Source organism: Theropithecus gelada, chromosome 12 (genome assembly GCF_003255815.1).
Source record: "Theropithecus gelada isolate Dixy chromosome 12, Tgel_1.0, whole genome shotgun sequence".
Lineage (NCBI taxonomy): Eukaryota > Metazoa > Chordata > Mammalia > Primates > Cercopithecidae > Theropithecus > Theropithecus gelada.
The window spans coordinates 10,446,232-10,457,140 of NC_037680.1; the positions used below are offsets into that span (position 1 = coordinate 10,446,232).

Genomic DNA, 10,909 nt, shown 5'->3' on the forward strand with positions numbered 1-10,909 from the left:
GAAGAGATACAGTAAAAATATGATATAAAAGATAAAAAATGTAACACCTGTATAGGGAGCTTACCATGAATGGAACTTGTAGGACTAGAAGTTCTGACTCATGGGTGAGTCAGTGAGTGAACGGTGATTGAATGTGAATGCCTAGGACATTACTGTACCCTATTGCAGACTTCATACACGCTGTACACTTAGGCTACACTTAATGTATTAAAAAATAGTTTTCTTTCTTCAATAATAAAATAACCTTAGCATAATATAATTTTTCCTTTATACTTTTTTTTTTTTTTTTTTTTTTTTTAAGACAGAGTCTAGCTCTGTTGCCAGACTGGAGTGCAGTGGTACAATCTTGGCTCACTGCAACCTCCGCCTCCTGGGTTCAAGTGATTCTCTTGCCTCAGCCTCCCGAGTAGCTGGAATTACCAGCACATGCTGCCACGCCCAGCTAATTTTTGTATTTTTAGTAGAGACAGGGTTTCACCATGTTGGCCAGGATGGTCTCGATCTCCTGACCTTGTGATCCACCGACCTCAGCCTCCCAAAGTGCTGGGATTACCGGCATGGGCCACGGCGCCCAGCCTATACCCTTTTTAATATTTTAACTTTTTGACTTTTTTTTTAATAACACTTAGCTTAAAGCACATATTGTACAGCTGTACAAAAGTATTCTCTTTCTTTATATCCTTATTCCATTTTTTAATTTTTAAAATTTGTAATTTTTTTCCTACTTTTCAAACTTTTGTTAAAAATGAAGAGACAAACACACACATTAGTCTGGGGCTCTACAGGGAGGGTCAGGATCATCAATATCACTGTTTCCCACCTCCACATCTTGTCCCACTGGAAGGTCTTATGGACAGAGCTGTCACTTCCTATGATAGCAATAATTTCTTCGGGAATATCTCCTGAAGGACCTGCCTGAAGCTGCTTTACAGTTAACTTAAAAAAAAAAAAGTAGGTGTGCACCCTAAAATAACAAAACAACAAAAAGGTGTAGTACAGTATATATATAAACCAGTAGCATAGTCAGTTATTATCATTATCACGTATTAGAGACTGCACTATAATTATGTGGGCTATACTTTTGTATGACTGGTAGTAGATGTGTTTACAGCACTATCACCACAGACTCGAGTAATGCTTTGTGCTGCAACATTACCACAGTTATGATGTCACTAGGCAATAGAAATTGTGTAGCTTCTTTATAATCCTATGGGGCCACCATCCTATATGCGGCCTGTCATTGACTGAAATGTCATGATGTAGCACATGACTGTAGTTGGAACTTGCTTTTTTGTACATGTTGATAATGACTGCCTTTTCATTGTGGCGTTTAATCCATTACATTTAATTATTGATATGATTAGATTTACATCTGCCATTTTACTGTTTGTTTTTGTATGTCCCATGTTTTTTTTCCCCATCCTATTTTGCTGCCTTCTCTTGTGTTAAACACATCTTTTTTTTTTTTTTTTAGGTGAGACATTTTAAGTCCTAAGTTATTTTATTAACTATTTTGAAATTTAATTTTCTTTGTGGTTACTCTAGGGATTATAATATATATCTTATCACAATCTACTTTAGCTTAATACTGGGAATTTTGAAAAATTTAACAACTTTGTTGTAATATAGCTCCATTTCCCCATTCTTTGTGCCATTAATGCCATATTTATTATACCTATATATGCCATAAATCCAACAGAACAGTGATATAGTTATTGCCTTATGCAATCATATAATATTTTTAAAAACATTTTAAACTATTTTATATTAACAAATGTATATATATTTATATGTCATATGAACTTATATATATCTATAAAGATACATTTAAACAGAACATTAAAACAAACTCATATTAAAGAAGAGAAAAAAACCTGTTCATACAGCCTTTTATGTTAACCCACGTATTTATCATTTCCATTGCTTTTCATTTCTTTCTGTGGATTCATTTTCTGGTATCATTTTCTTTTAACCTGAAAGTCTTCCTTTAGTATTTCTTACGGGACAGTTCTGCTAGCTACATATTCTGTTTTTGTTCATCTTTCTTTTGAGGCAGAATCTTGCTCTGTCTCCCAGGCTGGAGTGCAGTGGCATGATCTTGGCTCACTGCAACCTCCACCTCTGGAGTTCAAGTGATTCTTGTGCCTGGGACTACAGGTGACCGCCACCACGCCTGGCTAATTTTTGTATTTTTTGTAGAGATAGGGTTTCACCATGTTGGCCAGGCTGATCTCAAACTCCTGAGCTCAAGTGATCCACCTGCCTCGGCCTCCCAAAGTGCTAGGATTACAGGCATGAGCTGCCGTGCCCGGCCTGTTTTTGTATATCTTTGAATGAATTTATTTTACCTTCATTTTTGAAAAATATTTTGCAGGACATATTGGTTGACACTTTTTTCTTTGAGTCTTTTGAATATGTTGTTCTACTGCCTTTTGGCCTCCACTGATTCTGATGGAAACTCAGCTGTTAAATATGTTGTTGTTCTTCTGTACGTGGGAGTTACGTTTCTCTTACTGCATTCAAGATTTTTAAATTGTCTTTGGCTTTTAGCAATTTAACTATGATGTGCAAATCTCTTTGTGTTTTTCTTACTTGGGTTTGTGGGGCTTCTTGAACCACTGATTAATGTTTTTCAGCATAGTTAGGAAGTTTTCAGGGCATTATTTCTTCAAAAAATTTTGTTTAACCTTTTTTCTGCTCTCCTTCCCTTTAGGACTCCTATTATACGTATGTTTGTATGCTTGATGTTGTCCCAGAGGTCTCTGAGGCTCTGTTCATTTTTCTCCATGTTCTTCAGAAAGGATAATTTCTTTCTTTCTTTTTTTTTTTTTTTTTGAGGTAGAGTTTTGCTCTTCTTGTCCAGGCTGTGGTAGTGCAGTGACACTATCTTGGCTCACTACAACCTCCGCCTCATAAGTTCAAGTGGTTCTCCTGCCTCAGCCTCCCAAGTAGCTGGGATTACAGGCGCCCGCTACCATCCTCGCTAATTTTTGTATTTTTATTAGAGATGGGGTTTCATCATGTTGGCCAGGCTGGTCTCGAACTCCTGACCTCAGGTGATCCACCCACTTTGACCTCCCAAACTGCAGGGATTACAGACATGAGCCACCTCGCCTGGCTGCAGAAATGATAATTTCTACTGGTCTATCTATATCTATAGATGTGAGATGACAGGAGGAAATAATCAGTGAGTTCAGACTTCTGCTGTTCTTATATGACATTTGGGCAGATTTCATGAATATACCCTTTTTAGTTTATTATTTGCTTTTGGTTGATTTCCAGTCCTAAAATGCTTGTTTAAACAGTTTTATACTTATTTTTAAAATGAAACACTTCGTGAATTTGTGTGTCATCCTCGTGCAGGGGCCATGCTGATCTTCTCTGTATCGTTCCAATTTTAGTTCATGTGCTGCGGAAGTGAGCAAAACAACTTTTTACTTTTATATTTGTTTTGTGGGGAGAGGATTTGTCCACCTTTTTCGGCTGCTCTAACTTGAAGTATCATCTCTGGTATGTTTATGGGTTTTTTTTAATGTTTATATTTTGGAGTTTTTGTTTATTCAGTAGCTTGAGATAGGGATCTAACTTTACTTTTCTTCCAAATGAGTAGATAATTTACCAAACAACTTCTGGCTGACTGACTGCATCCCCAGCTTCAGTCTGTTTGTGTATATAATTTTTGGATGAGACTAATGTTCGAGTGTGTGTGTATGTTGGTGCAGCTGTGGAAGAAAACGAATGGCACATAGGGCCTTAAAATAAAATGAATCACCTCGAAATGTTAAGATAAAACGGAAGCATCTGTATGCAGTGGGTGAGATTAATCTGCAGAAGACATTCCAGAAATGACCAGTGTTAGGACTGTTATTTGTGATGGTGTTGTGTCTGACTTTGAGCCATTCATGACTCTACATACTTGTTTTTATATCCTGTCTACATCTCTTCCTGTATCTAATCTTGGTCCAACATTTTGATTTTAGCTTTTCTGCTATTTTTGTACACTTGGCAACCACGTGGGACCCTCATTTAAAAGGGCAAGCAACCTTATAAAAGAGACCCCAGAAAGATTCCTCACCCCCTTTACCATGTGAAGACCCAGAAAAAGACAGCCATCTATGATCCAGGAAGCAGACCCTCACCAGACTCCAAATCTACCAGTGCCTTGACTTTGTACTTCCAGCCTCTAGGACCATGAGTAACTAATCTCTGCCTATGGCATTTTGTTATAGCAGCTTGAACAGACTAAAACAATCACTTATGTATAAGGAAAATTAACTTTTGGCAAGTTATTTTTATGGCAGTTAACTCTCACTCAAGGATATTCAGCAAGTAATTGTAGAAGGAGACAGGAACCCACCTCTGTCTGCAACAGTTCTGAAAAAAATCACTTAAACACCACAGTTCAACGGGAGGATGCATCCTGAAAGAGAAATGGGCTTCATTTTAGGTAGGTAAGTCAATCTCCATAGTAATTAGAGACAAAGTACATAAAGCACATCATATGACGTAGGACTCAACAAATGGTAGTTGTCAGTATCATCATTGTTATAATCATTCTATGATTGTTATTTTGTGATACAGCTAAAATAAAAAAAAAAATTTAAGGATACCAGCCACCCCTAAATGAAATGTTAGGGTGAAATTCCAGACTCTGACAAGCCAAGGCCCAGACAGAACCATAATGCAAGGTCCCCTTACATGGCACTACTATGCTGAGAACTCGGCCCTGCCTGGAAGGGTCACCTACCTCAGTTGCACCATCACTGTAGCTAGCTACCTCATGCTGGGGAGTGTTTCTATGGTGTACAATAGGCCTGCTGAGAGAAAGACTCTTTGATGCTATTTATTTGGGCTGAGATAGGTCTATGGCTGCCTACATGGGCAGCATTTCAGGGGTAGCACACAGGCTTCGAGATCTGGATCTAGCCCTACTCATGTCCTAGCTGCGTGAGCTTAGCAAGTTGCTTTATCCCTCAGAGACCCAGGGTCTCTTATCTATAAAACAGGGTTGATGATACTTTGCAGGGTTTTTGTGAAAATTGGAGATAATATGTAGGAAGTATTCAGTACACCCTAAGTGCTATATAATGGTATTATTTAAACACTTCAACAGCATCCATTAATGACCCCTATCTTGGAGGTTTTACTTGAGGATTAAACGAAAAAAATATGTAAAGTACCTAGTACATAATAGACCCTTAATAATTGGTTAGACTATTATGTAAATTTCAAGGAATGCAGTTATCGAATGGACTTCTTTAAGTGTAATTCTCAATTTGTAGTTAAGAGGTTTGGGTCTTGGATCTAGAGCTAATTAGCTGTGTACTCTTAAGCAATATCACTCTGAGTCTCAGTTTCCTCACTCGAAAATTACATATTTGCAGAAATGAGAAGCCAAGATGTCTCTTTTTATAAGTTGAAAAGGAAACTTTTTTTTTTTTTTTTTTTTTTTTTTGAGACGGAGTCTTGCTCTGCCGCCCAGGCTGGAGTGCAGTGGCCGGATCTCAGCTCACTGCAAGCTCCGCCTCCTGGGTTTACGCCATTCTCCTGCCTCAGCCTCCCGAGTAGCTGGGACTACAGGCGCCCGCCACCTCGCCCGGCTAGTTTTTTGTATTTTTAGTAGAGACGGGGTTTCACCATGTTAGCCAGGATGGTCTCGATCTCCTGACCTCGTGATCCGCCCGTCTCGGCCTCCCAAAGTGCTGGGATTACAGGCTTGAGCCACCGCGCCCGGCCCGAAAAGGAAACTTTTTTACAGTTAGCAAGGAAGGAGCTTTGGAATACTAGGGAACATTCGAGAAGCCTGGCTTAACACTACTAAGTTAGGGTCACTAAATTTTCAAAATGAATGAATTCATTATGAATAAGAGAGGAAGAAAAATTACCCCATGACACATGTTTACCTGTGTAACAAACCTTCACAGGTACCCCCAAACCTGAAATAAAAGTTAGAAAAAAAAACTTGCCTTGATTTCCATCAGGTTTCTAAACTTTCTGGGTCAAAAGATATATTAATTTGTTTTATACTCATTTGTTTTCTTCTTTAACGATATTTATTCAACTGAAAAGTGTGTACTATTATTACCTAAAACCATTAAAATTTAGCGAGAGATTAAAGGATGCTATAATTAATGTTTAATAGTTGTCACAATACAAAATAATTTTAGCAGTTTTGTTGAGGTATAATTGACATACAATAAACTGCACACTGAAAATATATACTTTGGTAAGTTTCAATGTGCATACATACTCATCATAATCACCATATTCATTACATTATATATATGCACCACTCCAAAAAGTTTTCACGTGTCCCTTTGTAATACCTCCCTCTTCTCCCGACAATCACGCTACTGCTTTGTGTCTCCTTGTAGTATTTAAATACATGAAATTGTTCACGCAGTGTGATACTATTTTTTAAATCTGAAATATTTTCTCAGAATAATTCTTTTGAGACTCATTCATGTAGTAGAATGTACCAAATGTATTTTTTTTTATTGTAGAGTGGAATTTATTATATGCATATATCGTAATGTGTTTTCATGTTTATCTGTTGATGAAAAGTTGAGTTGTTTTCAGTTTTTGCTATCACAAGTAAAACTTCTGAACACACACACACACACAAGAAAAATAATTTATGCGCAGCTGAGTTAATTCATTCAGATATATTAGCTGTGCACCTGAGTCTTGGAGAAATGTCTTGCTCTCCTGAATTCCTCCAAACGGGATTTTTGGTGGAGTCTTACATGTTTTGCTTTCTTCTCACATCAAAACATTCCATGTGCTTTGAATTGAGATTCAGCCCTTCCTCCTGGTATTAAGGAAGCAGTGAATACATCAACATCAACATCAACCTTCTTTCTATCCATATGAGAGAACTACCTGCTGGTTTTTTTTTTATTATAATAAAAAGAACACCTTTTTGCAAGCCAAAAGATTCAGCTTACCTTGAAAGAACCTTTCCTCTTAATTAAAAAGCTATTAACGACCTCCTCTGTAAAACATTTCTTTGAGTTAAATATTGGTGTTTGTGGGGGAGGGGTGCGGGGAGAGGTTGGTGAATGAGAAAGCTCTGCTTTGGGGATTTTGATACAAAAACTATTAAGGGATTACATAGTTGCTTTAGCCACTGCATACATTCTTCATGATTCATGTATTTGTTCTGGTACGCTCAGTGTCTGGCACATAGTACAGGTAGCTGCTAAAATATTTGTCGAATTAGTAAATGAATAAGAGAAATGTCTTTTCATAGTCTCCAATAAGGAAAATGGCATAAACAATCTTGAATGTGTTTCTGGTGGATCCCATTTGAATAGAATTTAATTGGACGGGGCACGTGGACTTTGGGAAATTGGGTTTAGGAGCAGTCCGGGAAGGGGAGATGCTAGCTTAGTACCTGCTGGGACCTCTTCCTTCATACAGGAAAAGGGATATAGTGTGAGGAGGTTAACAACCCATTGCTGTGGGCTTAGCATTCAGTCTCCAGCCCAGATAAGGACTGTTGGCCTCCTCCGACAATAGTTGGGAATTGGGGATGCATGTGTGGGGAGGATGGATAGGAATGACTGAGCTTTGCCTGAATTATTGGAAAGAAGCAAAGGTTGCAAAAACGAAAATAAAAATAAAAATGTTGAGACTAAAAACTGTTTATATGTGGTATGAAGCAAGTGAATGACCCTTACACTTGCATTGGGTACCTGATGCCACTCTTTACAGATGATGACTTTTCATACTGAAGATGCTCCTTCCTTTCCAGAGGACCAAGAACTTCGCTTCATTCCTGGCAGCGTGCATTGCTCATGGCAGCATGAAAAAAACAGAGTCCTGAGTATGAAGTAGAAAAAATAGTGGACTAGAAGTAATGGCTCACTTGGTAAGCTGTGGGGCTTTTGGCAAATTCTTTAACCTCTCTGGGGCTCTGTTACAACATCTGTAAGGTAAGCTGTTTGGACTAGGTGATCTTTTTTATTCAGCAACGTAAACTGTGCTGTGTGCCAGGCAGTAGGATCTTGAGTTGAGTCACACATAGTCCTGGTTCACATTCTGGCTGATAAGAGCTGGGAGAGGAGCTAATTAAAAATACCAGCAGACACACAGGAGGGGATAATTCATTCTGTTTGCTAGGGCTTGGGAGCTGATATTTCAAAAGTAGAAATTCCCCAGAAATTTATTAATTTTGTCATCATTCATTCATTTATTCAACAAATGTTGACACTATGGCAGCTGTATACCAGGGTGCCTACTTTCTATGAAGAATGGGGAAATAGTCATGAAGAAAGCAGACAAAATTTCTTTCAGTTTAGTCTAAGCTGAAGGTGCTAGGGGAGGTTGGGAAAAGGTACTATTAGTATTTAGCATTGAATGAATATTTAATATTGTTTCATTTCACTCTCCCAGTATATCCACAACGAAGGCAGTACCCTCACTTTACAGCGAGAAACCTGAGGCCTAGAGGAGTGAAATCATTCACTGAGCTCATACTAATAAGTCATAAGGACTCAAGCCCACCGCTGCCTGTGTTCAGAGCTCCAGCATTTACCCGTATTGCAATTTTATGGCAGAAGTGGCTTCCTCGGCCGCTGGGTGAGTGAACACTTGGTTCGCCTTGCCAACACTTCCTCTTTGAGTAACAGTGCACCTGTTTTCCTCTGGAGAGCTAAGCCCTCCCACTCTCAATTCAGTCCTAGGGACGCCCTCCTACAGGTGTCAGAGGCGAGGTCATGCTGTGGGCCTAATGTATCAGACCACGTCCTTCTAGGCACAGTGATTGGCCCAACCAGTGATGGGCACATGACCAGGCTACACCAATTGTCATCAATGCCTGGACTTTTGCTGGAAATATTGAAAAAGAGTCTTGTTTTTTTTTCTCCTGGGATTTAAACTGTAGACTGTAAGCCTAGAGTAGGTGATGTTCTCCAGAAGGGGTGAGGGAGCCTGCCTGAAAAATGAAGCTTATAGAGAAGCACATTAGTTCATTCTCACATTGCTATAAATAAATACCTAAACCTGGATAATTTATAAGAAAAGAGGTTTAATTGGCTCATGGTTCTTCAGGCTGCACAGGAAGCATAGTACCAGCATCAGCCTCTGGGGAAATCTCAGGAAGCTTCCAATCTTGGGGGAAGGTGAAAGGAGAGCAGGCGTCTCTCATAGTTGGAGCACGAGGAAGAGAGATGGAAAGTGGGGAGGGAGGTTTTGTTGTAGGACTTTTCCCTTAGTTCAGCTAAGAGCTGGGTTCTTGTCACATGGCCATGAGAGATCAGGCTTGCAGACACTTTTTTTTTTTTTTTTTTTTGAGACTGAGTCTGGCTCTGTTGCCCAGGCTGGAGTGCAGTGGCCGGATCTCAGCTCACTGCAAGCTCCGCCTCCCGGGTTTACGCCATTCTCCTGCCTCAGCCTCCCGAGTAGCTGGGACTACAGGCGCCCGCCACCTCGCCCAGCTAGTTTTTTGTATTTTTTTAGTAGAGGCGGGGTTTCACCGTGTTAGCCAGGATGGTCTCGATCATGCAGACACTTTGAAGGGTGAGAATAAATGGAAATTATTGGGCAAAAGGGAAAAAAAGCCCAACAGGGACCAAAAGCCCAACAGGGACCTTCTACGAAGCCAGAATCCTGCTAGTGTGCTTCCTGCCTCGCAGACTGAATCCCATGTTCCACCCAGGAAGAGGAGGGGCCAGGCTCCTTCCGGCTGCAAACAGCACGAACTTCCTGAGGCTCCACCCAGTGTGCACCTCTCCTAGTGCGCAGGCCATTTGGAGTTTCTCTGGGGACCCCTTGGCTGTCTCAGTTTCACACACTTTTAAATGACCAGATCTCTCGAGAACTTGCTCACTATTTTGAAGACAGCACCAAGGGGACTGTGCCAAACAATTCATGAGAAATTTGTCGCCATGATTTAAATCACTTCCCACCAGGCCCTACTGCTAACATTGGGGATTATAATTCAACATGAGATTTGGGCAGTGACACACATCCAAATCACATCAAGAGGAAAGCAAATTCACAGCAACAATTTCCAGAAAACATTGTTGGAGGCCTTGGATCTAATTTTGCCTGAAACAGGCACTTATTCCTGTGCTTTCAGTTCTATGAGCTAATACATTATTCTTTTTCCTCTTAAGATGGTCTGGGTTGTTATTACTTGCAACCAAGTGTCTGGAAGAATATAGCCTCCAAGAGAGTGCAGAGAATGTTGATTTCTCTTTCTCCCTAGTGTATTATTCACAGTACCTGCAAAAGTCTCTACCAACTTCACTTAAACTTTTCTTCTTGGAGGTAAACACACATGGTTTTTTGCTATGCTGTGCCTCAAAACTCTGTCCCCAGGGTCATATTTCTATATATCAGGTGATGCCAGGCTTCACATGCTTAAGTATGGATTGGGCAGCCTCCTTATTGAATGTTAACCAACATCTCTCCCTGTGTCCTCTCCAAGGCCTCTGCTCTCCAGTTCTGGCTCCTTTTCTCACCATACGGTGACCCCAGACAAGCTCTAACATTAAGGATGTCATGCTCCGAGTCTATATGACCCGCTCTATGGTGACAGCATGAATGAAGGCTGAGGATGACCAGAGGGGACAGCTTCTTCCCTGATCCTAGTTTCCAGTAATGTTTTTTCCAGACTCAGATTCCCAGAATCTCACCTCTGGATAGCCTGTCGGATGTAGCCTAATCTTTATAAGCTGAGAGTCAAAGGAGCCCTTACCATCTTTTTATCAGGAATGAGAGAGGTTGTCGGGTGCTATATTAGACCTTACCTGGCCTCATCATCTCTCTCACTGCTGACATCTGGGGCCCAGTCTGATTGCTCCATTTTTTTCCTCTTAGAGTTCCATCCTCCAGGGTCATCAGAGCCCATTTATTCAAGGGAATGGGGTGACTCTTCTGCTTCCTGTTCATGCTTCCTGAC

At 40.2% G+C, this 10,909-nt stretch overlaps 1 non-coding gene across 1 annotated transcript; it reads right to left on the minus strand.

The window, feature by feature from the left end:
* Nucleotides 1–3,318: 3,318 nt before the first annotated feature.
* Nucleotides 3,319–3,425, minus strand: LOC112636881. Its single transcript, XR_003122336.1, has one exon. It is a non-coding gene; the product is annotated as a U6 spliceosomal RNA (small nuclear RNA).
* Between the last annotated feature and the right edge of the window lie 7,484 nt (nucleotides 3,426–10,909).